A 21,029-nucleotide genomic window follows, 5' to 3' on the forward strand; every position below is an offset into this window, starting at 1 on the left:
CAGGCCTGCTCTCTACAAATTGTTTCTGAATTAGCTGTATCACCAGGGCAGGCTTGGCTTTTCCAACAGCTCCAACTCCTAAGAGTTTCTATTCAGTGATTTGGAGCCAGCCTCTCTCTGCTCCTCCATGCCTCGGCTCCCACCATCACCTTCAGGCCCATGTGGCCCCCTCAGGTCCTGAAATGCTGAGGGAGCAGGCCCAGGCCCAGTCACCAAGGCTTTCCTCAGTCACCTCAGCTGCCCACCAATTCTTTCTTCTATGAGTTACCTTGGTCTTATTACAGCAATAGAAAAATAACTAATACCAAAGTTGGTACCAGAGAGTGAGGTATTAATAGCTGCTGACAGACCTAAGCTGGTAATCTTAGTTTGGTTTGGTCTGGTTGGTTGGTTGGTTGTTGTTTTACTTTTTTGATGTGGAAGACTTTGGGACTTTTGAAAAGTGGTCAAATGATGAATGTAGTGCTTAATGGGCCAAACTAAGATAGAGAACAAAGATGGTAGTGTCAAAAACTAAATACATATCCACTGCTGTTGGGATTCTAAATGGGTTTGGTCACTTGGAAATTACTGAGGAGAATCCTCAAAAAATTAAAAAAAAAATCTACCAGATGATCCAGCTATATTACTCCATGGTATGGTCCCAAAGAACTCAACCATCCACTCTGCAGATGCTTTCTCAGACATGCTCATTGCTGCCCTATTCATAGAGCTAGACAATGACAACAACCAAGGGTTATACAACTGACAAATGGATACAAAAATGTGATCCATGTGCTCTATGGAATACTACTTAGCTATAAGAAAACTGACATCATACACTTTGCAGGTAAATGGATGGGACTAGAAAAGATCCTACTGAGTGTGGTAGCCCAGACACAGAAAAAATATATTACATGTTTTCTCTTATTGGAGGCGCCTAGGTCCAAATTTTCACATGTGAGTACATGTTCTGTTAAATAAAATAAAGCTAATTACCAGGATCGGGTGGATGTCTTCTTCACAAGAAGGTTGTTGGGGAGCCAAAGAGGGTAATGTCAGGGTAAGAGTGACCATAAAGGAGAAACGGAAAGGGTTGCTGATTAGAGAGGGAGAGGGAGATAAATACAGAGAGCAGGGCAAAGGAAAATAGAATACTAGATATCTGATAGCAGAAATGTGAAACATGGGGCTTCTTAGAAAGGGAGAAGAGGAGAAGGAGGGAGGTTGGTTAATCAACCATAAGAATGGTTCAAAAATCCACAAAGAATCATACTATTAACTATTTACCTAAACATACACAAATACGCATGTTAGTATGTATATAGTGTTATTGAGATTTTATCATATGCAAAGGCAGTGCTCCCCTAAGAACCAAAGGCCACCTAACTAAGGCACCAGTGCCAGATATGAGAAGCCCTCTTTTGAGTTGTTGGTCAGAGCTCTCAAGAGATTCTTAAAACATACAGTCTAGTGATGTTGCCCTTTGTTCCCGCCCAGAGTGTAATTCCTTATTGGTAAAGACACCAAACTCTTCAGAAAAAGATCCCTGAGACCTGTTAACTGAACTGACCTGAACATTCCCTTTCTGCAGTCTAACTTCCATGGTCATGCAAGCTTCACAGGAAGGAGACAACCTACACAATCTTAACCCAGCTTGATATCTATGAACCCACAACAATAACCAGCAGGGTATGATAACTCTACAAACTCACTATTGACAAACATACCTTAGTGCTAACCACAAGCTCTCCAATTGATTTTAAGACCCATACTTCAAAAGGAATACCATACCCTTGTAGGGGAAAACTACCTAACTACTCAGTCCTAGAGAAATTATGGTTATTATAGGAAACTGTACAGCCACTAAACCAGAATAATTTGTAACAACTATAAACATGAATTTATACTCACTGATAAGTATAGTCATCATCCTTCATCAATGAACTTCCCTTTGCAACAGATGGAGACCACTATACAAAACCACAATCAATCAAACCACAGGGTTGTATAGTCCACACTCCCACACCCCAGTGAAAGTTGAGTAAGAGGAGGTGGAAAGATTGTAAGGGACAGAGAGTCAGGGAGTACAGAGAGTCAGGGAGTTTGCTGTGAGACTGTGCCTCCAAGTAATAACAGAAGCATTTCCCATAATGTCTCACCAACATGTGTGGGCTAGCAAAAACCCAAAGACTCAAACCTAAATAAAAACATCTCAACCAAAGAATGTTGAGGGTAGGAGAAATAGTCTTCCTCATGAGGAGCACACACTTACTATTGGCGACCCAAAACCAATGGTCAAACCTAAAAACATTCATACAAGGAAGATTATATAGTCTGAGCAGGTTGTGTTCATGTACGTAGAAATATATATGTATATAAATAAATGTATGCAAGAGTGAGCAAAGAGCCCATGGTTTGAAAGAGAACCAGGCAGGGCACATGGGAGGGATTGAGATGAACTAAGGGTAAGGGAAAGTGATGTAAGGATAATCTCAAGAAATAATTTTTTAAAAATCACAAGGCTAGACAGTTCTGAAATCTAAGAACCAGAAAACCCTAATAAAAGGGGTAAAATTCTAGATATATCTGGGTCAGAGAAATTAAACCAAGAATAGATCCAAAACGTATACAGACCTTTAGAAAAAAATTGAGAACTAATCAACTGATGACATAAGCCTTCCTTTAAATTCCATTTTATAGAAAATAGGGCACATCTGCTTCCTTCCCAAGCAGCTTAGAGTGTTATAATCCAGAAATTTTATTTATTTTAATTGTGAAAAAATGTGGAGTCTCTCTTTATAATCTGATTGGTAGCATGGACACTATCTGTGGTAATAGAGTTGGTTGCTCACTCCTGAATTCTTAAAATGGTTAAGTCCTAAACATTAGATTGCAAAATCACTCACCCCCCAAAAAATAAATACGACAACATGAAGGATATGAGAACCTACTACACCCTTTAAAACATCTGCAGAGCAGCAGCGTGGGGCTGTAGCTTGAATGACTGATCTCTACCTCCTAGGAGCTTGGCCCCCACAGAACATATTCTGTCCCTGAGAAGCTCACCATGATTGCAAAACAACTCTGTGACCAAACAGAAATCGAACAAGAAAGCACACTCATCTGCAGGGTTCAGGATCCTGCATGGCCCCCAGTAGTGAGCACCGCTCCTCTGGCACGCCACGGCAACAGTGGACACACAAGAAGGGACACCGGTTACTGATACCAGGCTGCCTGTCCCACTAGAGCCCTCCTCAAGGAACCAGAGACAAGGACGGCACAGGGTGCTGCCGCAGGACCTGTGCTTTATTGTGGGAGATATGAGGAACATCAGCGGGCAGCAGAAGCTGGGCTTTGTTCTTGTTCCTTACCACACAGCCCTTGACCTCCATAATAAATAGGGACAGACTGTACAGGTGGCCCCTCCAGCCCCGGAACAGGAACCTACTGTGTAAGGGGCCTCATGCCCAGCCTGGCACTGAGTCCATCCCAGTGGTGCTGGTCATGGGCATCTCCATGCTGGCCAGGCAGCTTCCGTGCAGGCTGATGAGGCTTCTGCCATCCTAGCACTCGTCCCCATCCTCCTGTTCTGAGGAGTCCACGAGGCTGCTCAGCTTGTTCCCAGGTTGCCCTCTCTGGAGGAGGTCTGCTTTGGCAGCTCCCCTGTCCAGGTACACTTTGTACATGGGGTCCCCATGTAGGGAAGCAGGCAGTGCTCACTGTGAACACAGTCAGCTTGTCCACAGCCAGCGGCAGAAACCAGATGAAGTTGAGCAAGGATTGAAAGAAGGTCCCCTCGATGGACGGGACCTTCTGTGTGCACCTTGTAAAGACCACCTGGGCACCTTTCTTGTTTTTCAAACAGAGAAACAGTTGTACACAGCCTGGGCCATGAACTCACCCACCCGCTTCAGAAGCCTGTGCTGTGGAGTACCTGTCTGCCATGTTGGTACAGCCCTTGCCCTCAGTGGAGGGCAGGAAGTAATACCGAGACTTACAGTAGTGTTGCAGACCCCACAGCATGAGGGGCTGGTGGAAGCTGGGATGGCCCAGTTTCCCAGATCCTCCACTGGACCACTTCAGAGCTCTGGCCACCAACACTACTTGCTCTTGTGAATTTAGATCCGTCAAACTGAACACTGTAGTTGGCTCTACAGTTCTCTAACAGTTCATTAGCTATATACACCGTTACCTTCCCCAGGGATTCGAGGACCGGCATGGTCAGGTCAGCCTGGACTGCTCTGCTGGTCATGACCGAAGAAGAGAAATACTCCTGAGTATTTGAGGTCTCAGGATTCTGACTGCTTTGTTTCTGGACATGTATCTGAAGAAGAGCATCAGGTACATCTCGTGTGCCTCGTGGTAGTCGCCCTTCTGGATGCTTGCATGCAGTTTGCCCTCCATGTGGTGGGGGCATCTTTCTGGGTGATCAAAACCAATACCATGGGCCTCTGCAATGTTCAGAACTGGTGCTGTGGCAGGCAATGTTGGCGGAGCCTCCTTGCTCCCTTCCCTGTGGCCGCTACATGCACTCTACCAGAACTGATTTGTTTTTTAGCAGAAGCTACTATTGATGGCTACTTCCCCATCTGCCTGTATCACTGTGGGAAACACTATTTTCCCAGATAATACAGCAGTACTGAGCTTCATTCTTCCATCTATAGTTTAGAGATGTGCAAATTTGCAACATATTTTTGAGGCTTCTCTGGATCCAGAGAATGTAATGGAGATTCTAGGCCCCAGTGACTTGTTTGAGTCTTTGCAGTAGCACAGGAAAACCCTGGGAGGGCTGCCCTGCATCTGCTGGTACCAGTAAATGTTGTTATCGCCAATGCCGATGCCACTCCTCAGGGCGCAAGTGAGTCTGGCTGTTGATCCAAGTGGCACAGAGGAGGAGGGTGTTTCTGTCAATATAGTCCGAGAAAAGGAACCTGCCAAAGCAGAAACCACAGGGAACAGCAGAGTTGAGGTACAGCATTTTGGGGATCTGAACCAGAAGGGACTGACTGAGTTTAGGAGTTCTCCCCAGGACTCTTGGGCCTGTCCGTACCTGTACATTGAGATGGAAAAATGAAGATGAGGGAGTCCAAGCAATGGCAGGCACAGCACACCTTCTTCTTAGACCAGGGTCTTCTGTCTGGGCTGTCTCATCTCATCATCTGGATCCCATAGGAGAAGAGGTGCGAGTCAAGCAAATGAGTTCTCATTAGCTCCTCCTAGTGGTTGTTTCAGTGTGGGCTCCTGAAAGAGCAAGCCAGGTGAAGTGAATTACTTTCTCTGTGGAATATAAAGTAGACGGTAAAACACCCAGGCCTGTGTGCAAAGACCTCTTTGAGATCCACAGGAGAGCGAGCAGCTGCTGATTCCTCACAGTGGAGGACTCAGTCAGCCATGGGCCCCATGTCTGTTAGGGTCACCGCACGTGGGCACCTGTCCCGCAGAAACTCCAGAGAGAGACTCAGCACACTCCTGTAAGTCCCAGAGCAGCCTCACTTCCACAGTCGTTCACTGTATCAGTGCTGCTGTGGGTTTCAGACTTACATTTCAGACGCATGGAAGGAAAACTACAGGGGGCGTGGCGATGTGTCCCAGTGGAGCCATCGCTGGTGCGTTTCCTGATGAATGTGGACAGGGACAGCACATGGCAGTCAGCACAGGAGAGCTTGGGACCCACCCAGGAGCTGAGGAGGACAAACCCTGAACAGAGACAAATGAGTCTGACAATACGAACAATTCTGTTGCCTTTAATGGATCAAGGATGATTAGATCTGTCTTTATTTTAGAGGAGAAGGCACTTGTTCAGGATGCTGTGTGTGAAAGGGGGTTCATATAGTGAAGCAGGCCTTGATAAACGTCACAGGAGATGACACAGCATGGCCTAGAATGCAGATCAAATACCAACACAGGGTCTGCAGCTGACAGGCAGAGTGCAGAACCAGGCAATATGCCAAGACGTCATGTGTGGCTTTCAGGCAAACGTGTTAATGTGTTCAAGAGATATTTAACCAAATTGCTGCCTGTTGTTTCTTCTGACATTAGACACCCTACTCTGATAGATGTAATGGGCTGAACTTACGCAGAAGGGGCCTTGAAGAATGCATTTGCCTGAGGCTGATACAGTCCAACAGCTGAGAACCAGGGAACGGCTGAAATGGGACAGATCTTGAAGGTGCAGCAGTGGTGCAGTAAGTAGAAGTTGCAAAAAGAGCAGATGGTGCAGGGTACAAGATGGGTCGTAGACCGTGATTTAGGAAATGAAGCAGGTTCGAGGGCCCACTTAGGGGTTAGTTATATATTAACCATATGACACATGATAATGTGGAAACAGGAGTGTATTCAGGCATAGAGCTTTCCAGAATTGTTTTCTGTTAGTAAAATGCACCAAGCACAGGCTGATATTTCTATATTTAAGAGAACAATGCCAACTTTGGGTTCCCTTTAAACAATAGGTTCAATGGGAAGTACTTGGATTAGTAAACCAATCATAACCTTGATGTCTGTTTTATTTGCATTTTATGATCATTTAGAATCACTGAATGTGAATGAATAAAAGACACTGTAAGCAGAAGCTGTGTACAAAGGCAGCAGTGTAGACAGATACTGTTGCAGATGTGGAGATGGATCGAGGCCCAGAAGGTTGAGTATCCTGCACTGCTTCACTTGTCCCTATCATCTTGAGAAACTCACCTGTGCCAGACTTGATCCAGGTCCGCCATCAGGCCACAACTCAAAGGTATGCGTGGTGCCTATATTACCTCATGCATAGTTAGATTCATAGAAAGAGCTGGAGTCTGTTGGAAGTGATCTTGAGAACACAAAGAAAGAGACCACCACTCCTACTAAAGCATCTTAACAATGCAACTTCTAATGAGGAGAGTAGATGCTCACAGAAGTGGCAGAGCAAGCATACCTGGAGAGTAAGCTGTACTTTTTATCCCTGTTAACACTATTATCCATGACCAAAGGAAGGAAAGTGGTTGTTTGCGTGAGCTGAGGTCCAGCTGCACAGTGTATGCACAGCTAGAGCTAGTTTGGAAAAGAATTATGAACAGTGAAGAAGGCAGAGAGAAGAGGAGCTCACTGGATGTATAGATATTCCGTTTTCTTTTTTAAAAAAGGAAAGGAAACTGATTCCATCTGTCTGGAAGAACGTGTCTAACACTTGAAGAGAAGTGGGCATTTAGAATGGGACATTGGGAATGGAGGAAGAAAGTCTAAAAGGCTCAGGAGTGTTCAGGGTTGAAGGAAAAACAGCATTTGTTTTATAGTATTTGACAAGAAAAATGATCATTTAATATTTCTTATAGGATTGACTATTATTGACTCATAGGGGTATCCAAGGAGATATGAGGAATAGATATCTGACTTTTTTGCCTCATTGTACCCTAGGGACAATGGAACTGATTTCCATGATCAAGGTGCAGGCAATGTTAGCCTAGAAGCAGAGGGCGGGATGGCCTGGGAAAGGATCCTTGCAGTGATAGAGACGAACAGATGGTAGATGAGATGCTGTGGTGAAGTGTAGTAGTGATCTGTGCTTAAGATGCAGATATGGCCGGGGTGACAGCAGAGCGCTTAGGCCTGTCCCTGCCCTGCAGTGAGAAAGAAGCAGTTGAAGACCAAAGTTCTCCTCAGGGAGTCTAGGTTGTCCCAGGCCTCCTTTCCCTGCAGAGAAGTGGCTCTTCCTTTGGGTATGTTTCCACTGAGGCTGCCAAGACCCTTGTGAGCCCTGCGCTGAAGCTCAACTGCCATGGCAGCCTGAGGAGGAGCTAGGTGGGCTTTCAGTTTTGGGGAGTCCTAGCAGTAATCACTAGCTCTGGCAGACTCCTTTCACCCTGGGCTCTGACAGGACAGAAGGACAGCACTGCTGAGTCTCCTCAGTGAGCACAGGGTGAGCTCTAACAGGATCATCAGTCACAGCACACAGCCCTCAGAATCCAGTTGGATTCTACTAGATCATATCCTTTGATCTTCTGAAAAGATTGCCACATCCAGAAGAAATCTTTAACACTCTTACAAAAATCAAAGGAAATAATACATTGTTAACTCTCCCACAGAGAATGCCATCAGATTATTTCATTGGTATGTGATTTACCATGAAGATATATATTTGGGGTTCCTCACAGCATTCATTATTAAGGGAACATATTCCAGTAACTATCAAATGAATTTACTGCACTACAGCCTCCACTTTTTGCCTATACAATAGTCTGCCCCATACATGATCAGACACTCATTTATGAGATTCCTGCACTCACTTCCAGTGTCTGCATGTTTCGCTAGTCGATGTACAAATTTCAAATCCATCATTCTTCTCCTACACCACTGTACCCAATTCCCATCACTTTATCTCAGTCAGCAACACCAGAGACACTATGTTCCTGGACACACTTGCTGTGCTGAGCAGGAAATCAGGTAGGTGAACTTCAATCTCCTTCCCATCCTCCAATCCCAGTTCTCCAGTCTTATTCTCAGCAGGCCACCTCTTCTGGACTCTCCTTTTTTCTGTCCCTATTCCTGGGAGGGTAAACAAATCCTCTCTCTCAGCCTTCTCTTCATCCCATCCCTTTGTCTTGGTCACCTTCACTGGAGACAGTCTGTCACTGCAGCCCTTCTGGCCATGCTGACCATGGAAGCAAATAGGCAATCTTCTCTCTCCTTCTGTCCTCCATTTTCAAACACTCGGTCTCTTCCCTAACCCTGTACCAGACCACGTGCTGGATAGGGAAGAGATTTCACCCTTTCTCCAACTCCCTGGGGACTTTAGAGACCCAGATGGCTGACCAACCTTTTCTCCCTCCTTGTGTATCTGCTGAGACACTTGCCAGTCTAGCTCATCCTACTCTTTGCTGCAATCTCCCAATACTAGAAACACTGCCCACCTGGAACCACCAGTGGCCACTCTCTATAGGCTACCACAGCCACTGCACCCCCTCCAAAAATCCTGAGAGAGCAACACAAACTAAGGAAGGAAAAACCTACCCAACAGACAGGCAAGACCAGATATCAACTACTGAAAGTGAAATCCTTCTAAGCCCACATGTCTGGATGTCAGCATGAGGACAGAATCAAAACAGCCCCAACAGTGTGTCTCCACTAGAGCTCATCAGTAGGACTTCAGTAGTTCCCGAGCAAGGCAATACAGCTGACACACAGAACAAGGACTTCAAAATAGCTATTATGAAAATGGTCAAGGACCTTAGGAGGACACGAATGAATGTGTTAATGAAATCTTTGGAACACAAACAATGGATTTGAATGAAGAAGACAGGTCAAGGCTACACGTGAAAACAGAATCAATAAAGACAAGTGGAACCAAGGTTGAACTGGAAACAGAAGTGTAAGGGACTGGAGGTAAGACTTACTGACAGAATATAAGCAAACATCTCAGACATTGAAGACAACATAGAAGAAAATGGATTTCCCAGTCAATAACAATGTTAAATCTAATAAAATTTCAAGCACAAAGCACCAGAAAAATTGGGATATTATGTAAAGGCCAAATCCATGATTAAGGGGAATAGAAGGAGAAGAAAGCAAGGTCAAAGAAACAGGAACTATTTCCAATAAAATCGTAGAAGAAAACTTCCCTAACCTAAAGATTGAGCTTCCTATTAAGGTAAAAGAAGCATACAGAACTCAAATTGACCAGATCATTGAACAAATCATACTTGGCACAATATAATCAAAGCAATAAAACAAAGAATGTTCAAGGGTATAATAAAAACATCAAGTAACATATAATGGCAGGAATTATTAGAATAAAATGATGACTGATATACTAATACTATCATTATGACTAGGGTGAGCAAGGCACCATATAGGACTCGGTCAAGATTCCATTTACATGATGTAGCAAATGAAGTGGATTCCAGACAATTGACAAGCTGTCATAAAGAACCATACTCCCATTGACCAGGACAGGACTATCAGCCTCTGCAGAGGAGAGCACTCAATTGGGATGGTTGGTGTACATCAAGGCCACAATACAGAAACTCATCATCTACCACAAGGAGACATTGGACACAAATTCACTAGACCTGACTGATCTCAAGATTAGACCCCTGAAAAGCTTGTCAGCTGGCTTGCCCCTGGTGACCCAGGAAGATGCTCCCTATATGTATGGTGGGCAGGAGAAGACTGCAGGCAGCCCACTCAACAAGGCTGCACACAATACCACTGGCCGTCATCTGCAGCTCCTTGTCAATCAGGTTTCCTTCTAAACTAAAGCCTGATGATGGCCCTGGGCTCAAAGATGTTCCAAGTTTGTTGACTTTTTCTGGGCAGTAATGTTTCCCAGTCCTTTTAAGCACTATTTACCCATTTCCAGTACAAACACCTATCTTGCTGTTTACTCAAAGTCAAGGAATCCCCCATGGGGACATCAGATTTATCTGTCTGAATAATCATTGGATGGGACAACAGCACCTTGGAGCATGAAAGATGAAGGCTTGAACATAAGCAGATGTCACCAGATCAATCCAATCCTCAGTCAAGCAGAAAGAGGAAGAGGCTCCTGAAAACACGTGACTTCTCTTCTCTGCAGCCACACCCTGCTGAGCACCTTAGGAGGAGAGCAGATTTCTCAGGCAGCACTCACCTGCTGCAGCTTGGAGCAAGCTGGAACCCATGAGGAAGATAGGGTCGTCTTCTCGGGGTACCCATGCACCATTCGCTCCTAACCTCCTCTTCAGGGAATTCTGCTCCTCTCCTTCTTGGTTGTGGCCCCTGTCACCACCACACATTCATCCCTTACTTTTCTGCTCTCAGAATGGAATTTCCTCTGGATAAATCACCTCCTCCCCATCCAGACGCAAGCCCTTTCTTCTGCCCTCTCTCACTGCTTTTATCCCTTGACATGTTCCACTTGCCCCACTCCTCCTCCCCTCCTCTTCCTGTGCCTCCTTACCACCTAAGAGGAAAGCGTGCAAGCACTTCTTTCCATGTGCTCATTGATTCTGTTGATGGAAGTGAGGGGAGAAGGAGATGGGGACCCAGAGTCATCTGGGACACTTAATTTTTCTCATGTGGACTCGGAGCGGGATGGATGCCTCGCCCATGATGATGTGACAGGCTTCTCTGTCCAGCTACTTCTTCTGGGGACCAATGAAGTTCACCCTTGCACCCAGTAGGAGAGGAGGGGTACAGAGCTCATGCCCTGGTGGCTGGAGCTGTCTATCAGGTAGAGGTTTGGGGCACACCTCCTTTCATGTTCTGGCCTGGCTTGCTCCAGAAGCTGTTATGCCCCAACCAGGCCGAACACAGACCTGGGTTAGGGCCGCATCATCAGCCCTTGAAAAGAGAGAAACAAAGGACTGTTTTAGTGACATTAACATAGAAAGACTTAGCAAAAAGCTGATCTGAGGAACCAGAGTTCTCCACAGACTTCTTCTTCCCTTCCTAAACTGTCGTCCCTTTGAAAGCTCTCCTCCCTCCAGTTTCCCTGCATCCGCAAGCCCTGCCAGCAACCTCTGCTTCTGTCTCAGCTATGCTAGTCTCCTCATGAATAGGATTCAGTGTGAAAGCTCCTTTTGGGGTTCCAGACACCTTAATGTTTAGGTCCTGTAAATGGCTGAAGCCTGCCCATGGCAAAGTGCCTTCGAAAAGTCAGCTCAAATCATATGTGATTAACTGGCTTCACCCACTCCATTTCCTAACACTGCACTTTCCATTCTTTGCTGTTCCTTACCTGGATGTTCTCTCTTTTGTCCTTGGCATGCACAGGCAGCAGAAAAACCTTCGAAAAAGGTTTCTGTTGGCCTTCACCTTAGCCTCCTCATGTGTCCCCTCAGATGTTAAGTTTGCAGCATTTTCTGCTGACTCGGGTGTCTGTAATGCCTTTGTATCAGCACCCTGTGGGGCAGAATTCACAGGTGAGTTAAGATCTGATGTATAAATCAGGGGAGCTGGACTTAGAGAAGCCCTTGCTAGTTTTTTCATTTACCTCCTGGCCTTTCTTTACTTCGGGTTCTGTCATGAATGTTGGCAGGGCCAGCTCACTCCACCTCCTCCTCAAAGGAAACCGAGGGAGGGTGAGTCGATGTGAAAGCCTCCTGGAGTAGCAGACCTGTGGATGATATTTGCTTTTCCACCTGTAGATATGATTTTTCTTAAAAAGTAAGTCGTTTTTGGCTAAGGTCTCATAAAATCTATTTGGCACAGTTTTGTCAAAATTCTCTTCGGCCACTATGTGAGTCAGTGAGCAGGCTGTGTTTACAAAACTTGAAATGGAGTACTTCGAAGCTAATTTTCTGGATGCTTGTAAACTGTCATCAGTGAGACTGACACAGGATACTTCATCTGCTATGTCCTCCACCTTTTCTGGTGGGGAATGGCTCTGCCACAAGATGCTAGAAATAAAAAAAAAAAAAAAAACAGCAAAATCAGCACTAGGAGACAAAGTTATGACTATCAGTTTGTACATCAAGAAATCAAAAGTCTCGCAAGCATCCTAATAATGCATCTTGGTGGTCAAAGATGCAAAAAACAAACAAACAAAGCACAACATTCTAACCTCAAAACTGTTACGAGAAAGGGTAAGAAAGAACAGAGCTAGAAATAACTTGGCAGTTGAAACAAAGAGCTGGTCCTTTGAAAGGATGAACAAATCTGACAACCCTTGACATGAAACCCCCCCAAAGGAAGACACATATTGTTGAAATGTGAGACAGGAAAGAGCTTAGTAAGATCCATGGAAACTCTAGGAGCTATGAGAAAACCTTTTTCTCCAAAGTGTTGACAATCCTCAAAGAAAGTTATTGCTAAATTCATGGAACAGACACAGAAAGAGATATAAGAGGTTACCAAATATGCTCCACCAGCTGTCTTCCCACTGCTGCACCTGGGTATGATGATGAATTGAGGAGCTCATGAAATGTGCTAAGATCCATATGAGTACAAGATTGAAAAATAAGAAGTCTCTCCATATAAGGACAGCCTAGGACCAAAGTTTGCATAAAGGAACATACCTGCTGTCTTTAATACAGTGGAGATCAATGATCCTCAAGCTGCTACACCAGAGACAAAAAAAGATCATTCTAAACATTCTAAGATGGCAGAAGTACCCTGATGCCAAAACAATGAATGCACACATACACACACACACACACATTTGAGGGTGCAAACACACACAGATACACAGACACACACACTACTACACACACTCACAAAATGTATAATGTAATATTCTTGATGTCCATCATCTGAAATAAGATTCCCTGTTCAACACTGTTTAAGAACATATTAGAGATATCTCATGTTCTCTGGGCTTCAGCAAGGAGTACTAGGGGTTAGTCCACACAAAAACGGATCATCAGTTAACAGACAAGTTTAGCGGGAAGAGTCCATGCTCTTCCATGAAGAATGAAATGTTGTAGTTTTCTGAAATACACATGGACACAGCATCAGATGTACTGTGCAAGTTCCAGTGATATCCTGAGCCTAACTAGAGCCGTGGATGTGTTTGTGGGTTCTTAAAAGGGGAGTGCAGTAAGCACATGCTGGGGGCTTTTGCAATATAAAATGATCCATGCTCACTATTTGTATGGATACATGTCTCAAGGCATATTTTCTACTTTTCATAGTTAAGGTTTGAAATAAAACAACAAACCCCCAAAGAAATTATAGTACCACATGGCCAAACAAAATTATAGAGAAGGGACCAAATTTAGAAAAAAGTCAAATGGGCACAAGCAGAAATCAATGTCTCAGCACCAGCAGTGACTCCGTGACTTCCAAGATTGCACAGAACATGAAACTCATGGCAACAGAGAGGAAATCTCCCAATGTCAAGGTCCGTGAGACTGGGAAATCCCAAGTGTATCAGGACCAATGCTAGATACAAATGCTCTCTATCCAACATGACTTTCGCTGCAGCTTCAGGATGAAGCCCAGGCCACTGAATGTCCTTTAGGAACAAATTCCTATCATTTCCCACAGAGGACAAGTTATGTAACTGCCAAGGTTGGACCAGTAACAGCAAGGAGTAACCCAAGGTAGTTTCTCTGTCTAATAATAGGGACTGCATCATTTATACCATGGCAGTGAACATTTCCTTAACAGAATGCAACTTAAGTGGCATAAGGACTCCCTTGTCTCATGCCCTCTGAGTATAGCGGAGGCATGGCAGATGGAGGAGATGGGGAAGTTGGCCTGGGGAAGATGAGGCTGAAGCAGCTGGTTCGTGGTTTTGGCAGGCCCTTGCTGAATCCTCCTGCTGCTCTCCAGTACTTTAAGGTTTTCTGTCTTCCCAAAGCAATCAGCACTCCATCCTTGTAGTAGGAGCTGCGGGCTGTGTTCCTGCCGCCCCAGCTCCTGGTTGCCTGGCTAGTTCATGCCCAAAAATAACGACACACAAACTGTATTCTATTAAACACTGCCTGGCCCATTTCTATTCATGTGTGTAGCACCCCAAGGTGCACTTATCGGGAAGATTCTAGCCTCTGTCCATCCTGGGTCGGAGCTTCATCGCATCTGCTCTGGAGCACAGCGGCATGGCGTCTGCCCCAGAGAGGAGAGGAAATGGCATCTGAGCTCACTTCCTCTTCCTCCCAGCATTCTGTTCTGTTTACTCCACCCACCTATGTTCTAACCTATGAGGGCCAAGCAGTTACTTTATTATTTAACCAATGATCTTCCTCCATCACATCCTAGAGACCAAGCATTCAGGCACATATGGAAGTGTGAGGCATTTCACATCAAACCTTGAGGACTGTTTTTCCCAGGCTTGGGTAAGTACCATAGTCAGAAGAAGGACAGAATCATAAACTCTGAGTTGACCTAGACTAGGGACTTAGGTCTGGACTACTTGAGGTCAGAACTGCTTCAGTGGCTTTTTTACAGTGTCTATAAGTTCTCTAAGAACTCTCTAGGATAGACATCATCACCTCTCCACTCCAGATATTCAATTTTTTTTCTTAAACTAATATAGATGTATCTAAAAGGTGGTAGGCCTCATTGAACATAGCAGTGTGGTGTGTTGTCTCTAATTGAGATGGCATGGTTTTGTTTTGTGGTTGATGGGACATGGCTATTCAGGAAGGTCATCAAGAGAATAGGTGACATGTGGGTCTCAACAAAGCTTGGAGAATGTAATCATACTGGGGGTGTTGACAGTGCACACCATAGTGAGGCTTACTTTCTGCAATTATCTCCTACTAGTGAAGACTTCAAATCAGAAAAGAATATTTTAAAGATGTCAAAGAATCATGCTCACTTAAGAGAAAAAAAATAGAGGTGGTTTAAAACAAAAACTAATTTGAAAGAACAAATTAATTCAAACACCATTCAAAAGATAAAAACCAACAATTCAGGAAAGAAACACAAACTCTTTTGGTCAAATCAGATCAACATGTCTGTTTCCAAGTGATCAAAAATTACCATGTGAACTTGATGCAAATTCTGAATCCAAATTCCCTAAAGCTAACAATGCAACACCTTCACTGCAATGTAAGGCAAGACTCAGACAGGCCAGTGCCTTCAATGGGCAGGGTCTGCAAGACCTCACAATGTGTCCAGTGAGGTCATTGCAATTATGCAATCATGCTCTTCAGGACAAAAAGAATTTTTTTCCTTGTGTCTCCCAGAACTGCATTTCTTTCTTCCTGACAGTGGCCCAATCCTTGAGAAGAAACAACATCACTTCCATAAGTCCTCCACTCACACTCTGGCTCACAATGCAAAGGAAAGGCATGAATGGAGATCTGGGAATGTGGATCTCAAGCATGCTTGCATGGCTGTTCCGGGTTCCATTTCCTGTAATGACCCAATTTCTCCTTCTGGGTTCTACAACCCAGCTGTTTCACAGTTTCCCCAGATAGAGAGCACCCCCTGTAGTGACCAGGAATTCAGAGATGACGAGACAGTGTTAGACCTCTATTATTAGAATTTTTAGGAGAACATTTTGACTCTAAAGCAAACAGCAGTAACACCAAGAATGCACTCAGTGAGCTTTCTGCTGACCTGAGTGAGAGATGTGTTATTCACTGGACAGTGAACACATGGGCTTCGTCAATATCGCTTTCACCTAGACCCTCAAATTCTCTAGTGACTCTGGCTGCTGAAGACCTCGTGGTTTCTATACTCGTGATAGTCAGTCCCTTTTTATTAAACTCCCAATTATGGAAATCATAGGCATGGTAGCCTGTCTTGGACACGGTGATGCCTTAGAAAACGTGTTTTCCCTCAAGATTTCCAGCCATATTTTGTCTCACGTGTGGCATGGTGGCAGGTGAAGAGTCTTACAATGATAAGGGAATTGATCAGACCAGGGAAATGCTGTGGGAAGTAACAAAGCTGCTGAGTTGTTGAATGCTTTAATTTTACAGCTAATATGTACTGACAACAGCTTTAAGGTTTTGAAATAAACCAATGTACAAAATGGCAAAGATCAATAGATAGATAGTGGAAAATAGTCGGTAATAAAAAGAAAAAAGTTGAAGCAAATGTAGAAAGTAGAGAAAAACAAGAAAAGAAAGAGAAAAAAAGAAAAATCTGCTCTGTGGTACCAGAGCTCTCCATAAGATTCTTCCTCCCTAAACTGCTGTCTCTTTTACAAAGACTCCTCCCTCCTGTCTCCCTGCACCCCAGACCCCTGCCAACACACTCTGCTGTCTGCTTCGGTCTCAACCACCCCAGTCTCTTCATGAGCAGAAATCAGTGTGAAAGCTCCTTCTAGGTGGCCAGATACCTTAACATTCATATCCTACAAATGGCTGACGCCTGCTTGTGGCAAAGTGCCTTGCAGAGAACATATCAAATACAAATGCCTATTTTGTCGTCCAAGTACATCATTTTCTCGGAACTCCATTTCCCAGTCCTTGTTATCCCTTACCTGGATGTTGTATACTCCTTGCTTCGGGTAGAAGGCAGCAAGAAATCCTTTCAAACAGCTTCTTGATCTTCCCTCTCACCCCCTTACAGCCCCTTCTAGTGTGCTTGTTGGCAGCTATGGGTGCTTTCTGGAGCTGCTCTTCTGGAGATATTGACGGTAACACCCTACTCATAATGTCTTCGACTATTTCATAGTCGTTTTCATGCTGGGAAGGGGATGGAGGGGATACAGCATAAAGGATATCCCGTGCGTTCAGGCTGGTGATGTCGGAACTGGTGGTGTTGTTCTGTGTGACGTCAGGAACATCTCCTTCAAGATCTTTTTGTTCGTTGATGTCTTCCTCGAACTCGAACACATCTACATGTGTGTTAGTATAAGTGATGTCCTCCATCTTAGCCGCCTCAGATGACTTTTTTGAAGCATTTTCTGCCTTCATATCAGCACCCTGTGGGGCAGAATTCGCAGGTAAGTTAAGATCTGATGTATAAATCAGGGGGGCTGGACTTAGAGGAGCCCTTGCTAGTTTTTTCATTTACCTCCTGGCCTTTCTTCGGGTTCTGTCATGAATGTTGGCAGGGCCAGCTCACTCCACCTCTTCCTCAAAGGAAACCGAGGGAGGATGAGGTGATGAGTGAGCCTCTTGGAGTAGCAGACCTGCGGATGATATTTGCTTTTCCACCTGTAGATATGATTTTTCTTAAAAAAATAAGTCGTTTTTGGCTAAGGTCTCATAAAATCTATTTGGCACAGTTTTGTCAAAATTCTCTTTGGCCACTATGTGAGTCAGTGAGCAGGCTGTGTTTACAAAACTTGAAATGGAGTACTTCGAAGCTAATTTTCTGGATGCTTGTAAACTGTCATCAGTGAGACTGACACAGGATACTTCATCTGCTATGTCCTCCACCTTTTCTGGTGGGGAATGGCTCTGCCACAAGATGCTAGAAATAAAAAAAGAAGCAAAATCAGCACTAGGAGACAAACTTATAACTATCAGTTTGTGTGTCAAGAAATCAAAAGTCTCACAAGCATCCTAATGATGCATCTTAGTGGTCAAAGATGCAAAAAACAAACAAACAAAGCACAACATTCCAACCACAAAACTGTCATGAGAAAGTGTAAGGAAGAACAGAGCTAGAGATAACTTGGCAGTTGAAACAAAGAGCTGGTCCTTTGAAAGGATGAACAAATCTGACAACCCTTGACATGAACCCCTCAAAGGAAGACATGTATTATTGCAATGTGAGACAGGAAAGAGATTAGTAAGATCCATGGGAACTCTAGGATCTGCGAGAAAACTTTGTGTTGACAATCCTTAAAGAGATTGCTAAATTCACAAAGCCGCCACAAACAGAGATATAAGAAGTAACCAATAATGCAACAGCAGCTGCCTCCCACTGCTGCACCTAGGTATGATGATGTATTCAGGAGCTTATGAAATGTGCTAAGATCCATATGAGTACAAGATTGAAAGAGAATAAGTCTCTCCGTATAAGGACAGCCCAGGCCCAAAGACTGCATAAAAAAAACATACCTGCTGTCTTTAATACAATGGAGATCAATGATCCTCAATCTGCTTCACCAGAGACAAAAGGATTGTTCTAAACATTCTAAGATGGCAGTAGTACTCTGATGCCAAAACAATAAATGCACACACACACAAATTTGTGCACATTTGTGGGTTTACACACTCTCACACAAACACAAACCCTGACACAGACACACTTACATGCACTCTCTAATACACACAGTCAAAATGTATAATACGTCTTTTTGCCCATCATCTGAAATGAGATTCCTTATTCAACACTGTTCAATAACACATTAAGGATACCTCATGTTGTCAGTATGTTCAACAAGGAGTACTAGGGGTTAGTCCACACAAAAACGGATCATCAGTTAACAGACAAGTTTAGCGGGAAGGGTCCATGTTCATCCACGACGAATGAAATGTTGTTTTCTGAAATACACATGGACACAGCTTCAGATGTACTGTGCCAGTTCCAGAGATGTTCCGAGTCTAACTAGAGTCGTGGATGTGTTTGTGGGTTCTTAAAAGGGGAGTGCAGTAAGCACATGCCAGGGGTTTTTGCAATATAAAATGATCCATGCTCACTATATGTATGGATACATGTCTCGAGGCATATTTTCTACTTTTCATAGTTAAGGTTTGAAATAAAACAACAAACCCCCAAAGAAATTATAGTACTACATGGCCAAACAAAATTATAGAAAAGGGACCAAATTTAGAAAAAAGTTAAATGGGCACAAGCAGAAATCAATGTCTCAGCACCAGCAGTGACTCCGTGACTTCCAAGATTGCACAGAACATGAAACTCATGGCAACAGAGAGGAAATCTCCCAATGTCAAGGTTTGTGAGACTGGGAAACCCCAAGTGCATCAGGACCAATGCTAGATACAAATGCTCTCTATCCAACATGACTTTCTCTGCAGCTTCAGGATGAAGCCCTGGCCACTGAATGTCCTTTAGGAACAAATTCCTATCATTTCCCACAAAGGACAAGTTATGTAACTGCCAAGGTTGGACCAGTAACAGCAAGGAGTAACTCAAGGTAGTTTCTCTGTCTAATAATAGGGACTGCATCATTTATACCATGGCAGTGAACATTTCTTTAACAGAATGCAACTTAAGGGGCATAAGGACTCCTTTGTCTCATGCCTTCTGAGTACAGCGGAGGCATGGCAGATGGAGGAGATGGGGAACTTGGCCTGGGGAAGATGCGGCTGAAGCAGCTGGTTTTATGGCTTTGGCAAGCCCTTGTTGCATCCAGTCACCTAATACCTCTTGATTCTCTAGTGCTTTATTGATTTATGACTTCCCAAACCAATCAGCACTCCATACTAGAGACCAAGCATTCAGGCACATGAGGAATTGTAAGGCCTTTTACATCAAACCTTGAGGATTTTTTTCAACTCTTAGCTAAGCCCCAAGTTAGAAGAATGTCAGACTCAGGAACTCTGAGCTGACTTAGACTAGGGACTTGGGTCTGGACTACTTGAGGTCAGAACTGCTTCAGTGGCTTTTTCATTGTGCCTGTACGTTCTCTAAGAACTCTCTAGGATAGACATCATCACCTCTCCACTCCAGATATTCAATTTTTTCCTTAAATTCATATGGATGGATCTAAAAGGTGGTAGGCCTCATTGAACATAGCAGTGTAGTGGGCTGTCTCTAATTGAGATGGCATGGTTTTGTTTTGTGGTAGATGGGACATGGCTATTCAGGAAAGTCATCAAGAGAATAGGTGACATGTGGGGCTCAACAAAGCTTGGAGAATGTAATCATACTGGGGGTGTTGACAGTGCACACCATAGTGAGGTTTACTTTCTGAAATTATCTCCTAGTAGCAAAGACTTAAAATCAGAAAATATTTTAAAAATGTCAAAGTATCATGCTCTTTTAACATGCGAATTAAGTGTGGTTTAAAACAAGAAACTATTTTGAAAGCACAATTAATTCGAACACTATTCAAAAGATATAGATAAAAACCTACAATTCAGGAAGGAATCATAAACTCTTTTGGTTTAATCAGATCAACATGTCTGTTTCCAAGTGATCAATAATAACCTTGTGAACGTGTCCCAAATTCTGAGTCCAAATTCCCTGAAGCCAACAAGTGAACACCTTCTCTGCAGAGTGAGGACAAGACTCAGACTGGCCAATGCCTTCTATGGGTGGGGAGTGCAAGACCTCACAATGTATCCAGTGAGGTCATTGCAAGGAAGCACTCATGCTATTCAGAACCAAAGAATTTCTCCCCCTTCTCTCTCCCAGAATGGCATTTCTTTCTCCCTGGCCGTGACCAAAGTTTTGAGAAGAAGCATCAGTTCCATACATAAGTCCTACACTCATACTCTGGCTCACAATGCACAGGGAAGGCATGAATGGAGACTTGGAAAGGTGGATCTCAAGCATGCTTGCATGACTGTTCTGGGTTCCATTTCCTGTAATGACTCATTTTTTCCTTCTGGTTTCTACCACCCAGCTGTTTCACAATTTTCCCAGATATCACCCCCTTGTTGAGACCAGGAATTCAGAGATATGAGACGGCGCTATAATCTCTGTCTTATAAACTTTAATGAGAACATTTGAGTATAAGGAGAACAGCAGTGACACCAAGAACAGACTCAGTGCGCTGCCTGCTGAACCGAGTTAGTGATGTGGTTATTCACTGGACAGTGGACACATGGGCTTTG

General features: G+C 44.0%; 1 pseudogene; it reads right to left on the reverse strand.

Annotated features, from left to right (window-relative positions):
* Positions 1 to 3,426: 3,426 nt before the first annotated feature.
* Positions 3,427 to 4,386, reverse strand: LOC130871327 (Golgi to ER traffic protein 4 homolog; annotated as a pseudogene).
* Between the last annotated feature and the right edge of the window lie 16,643 nt (positions 4,387 to 21,029).

This window comes from Chionomys nivalis, chromosome 3 (assembly GCF_950005125.1).
Source record: "Chionomys nivalis chromosome 3, mChiNiv1.1, whole genome shotgun sequence".
Classification (NCBI taxonomy): domain Eukaryota; kingdom Metazoa; phylum Chordata; class Mammalia; order Rodentia; family Cricetidae; genus Chionomys; species Chionomys nivalis.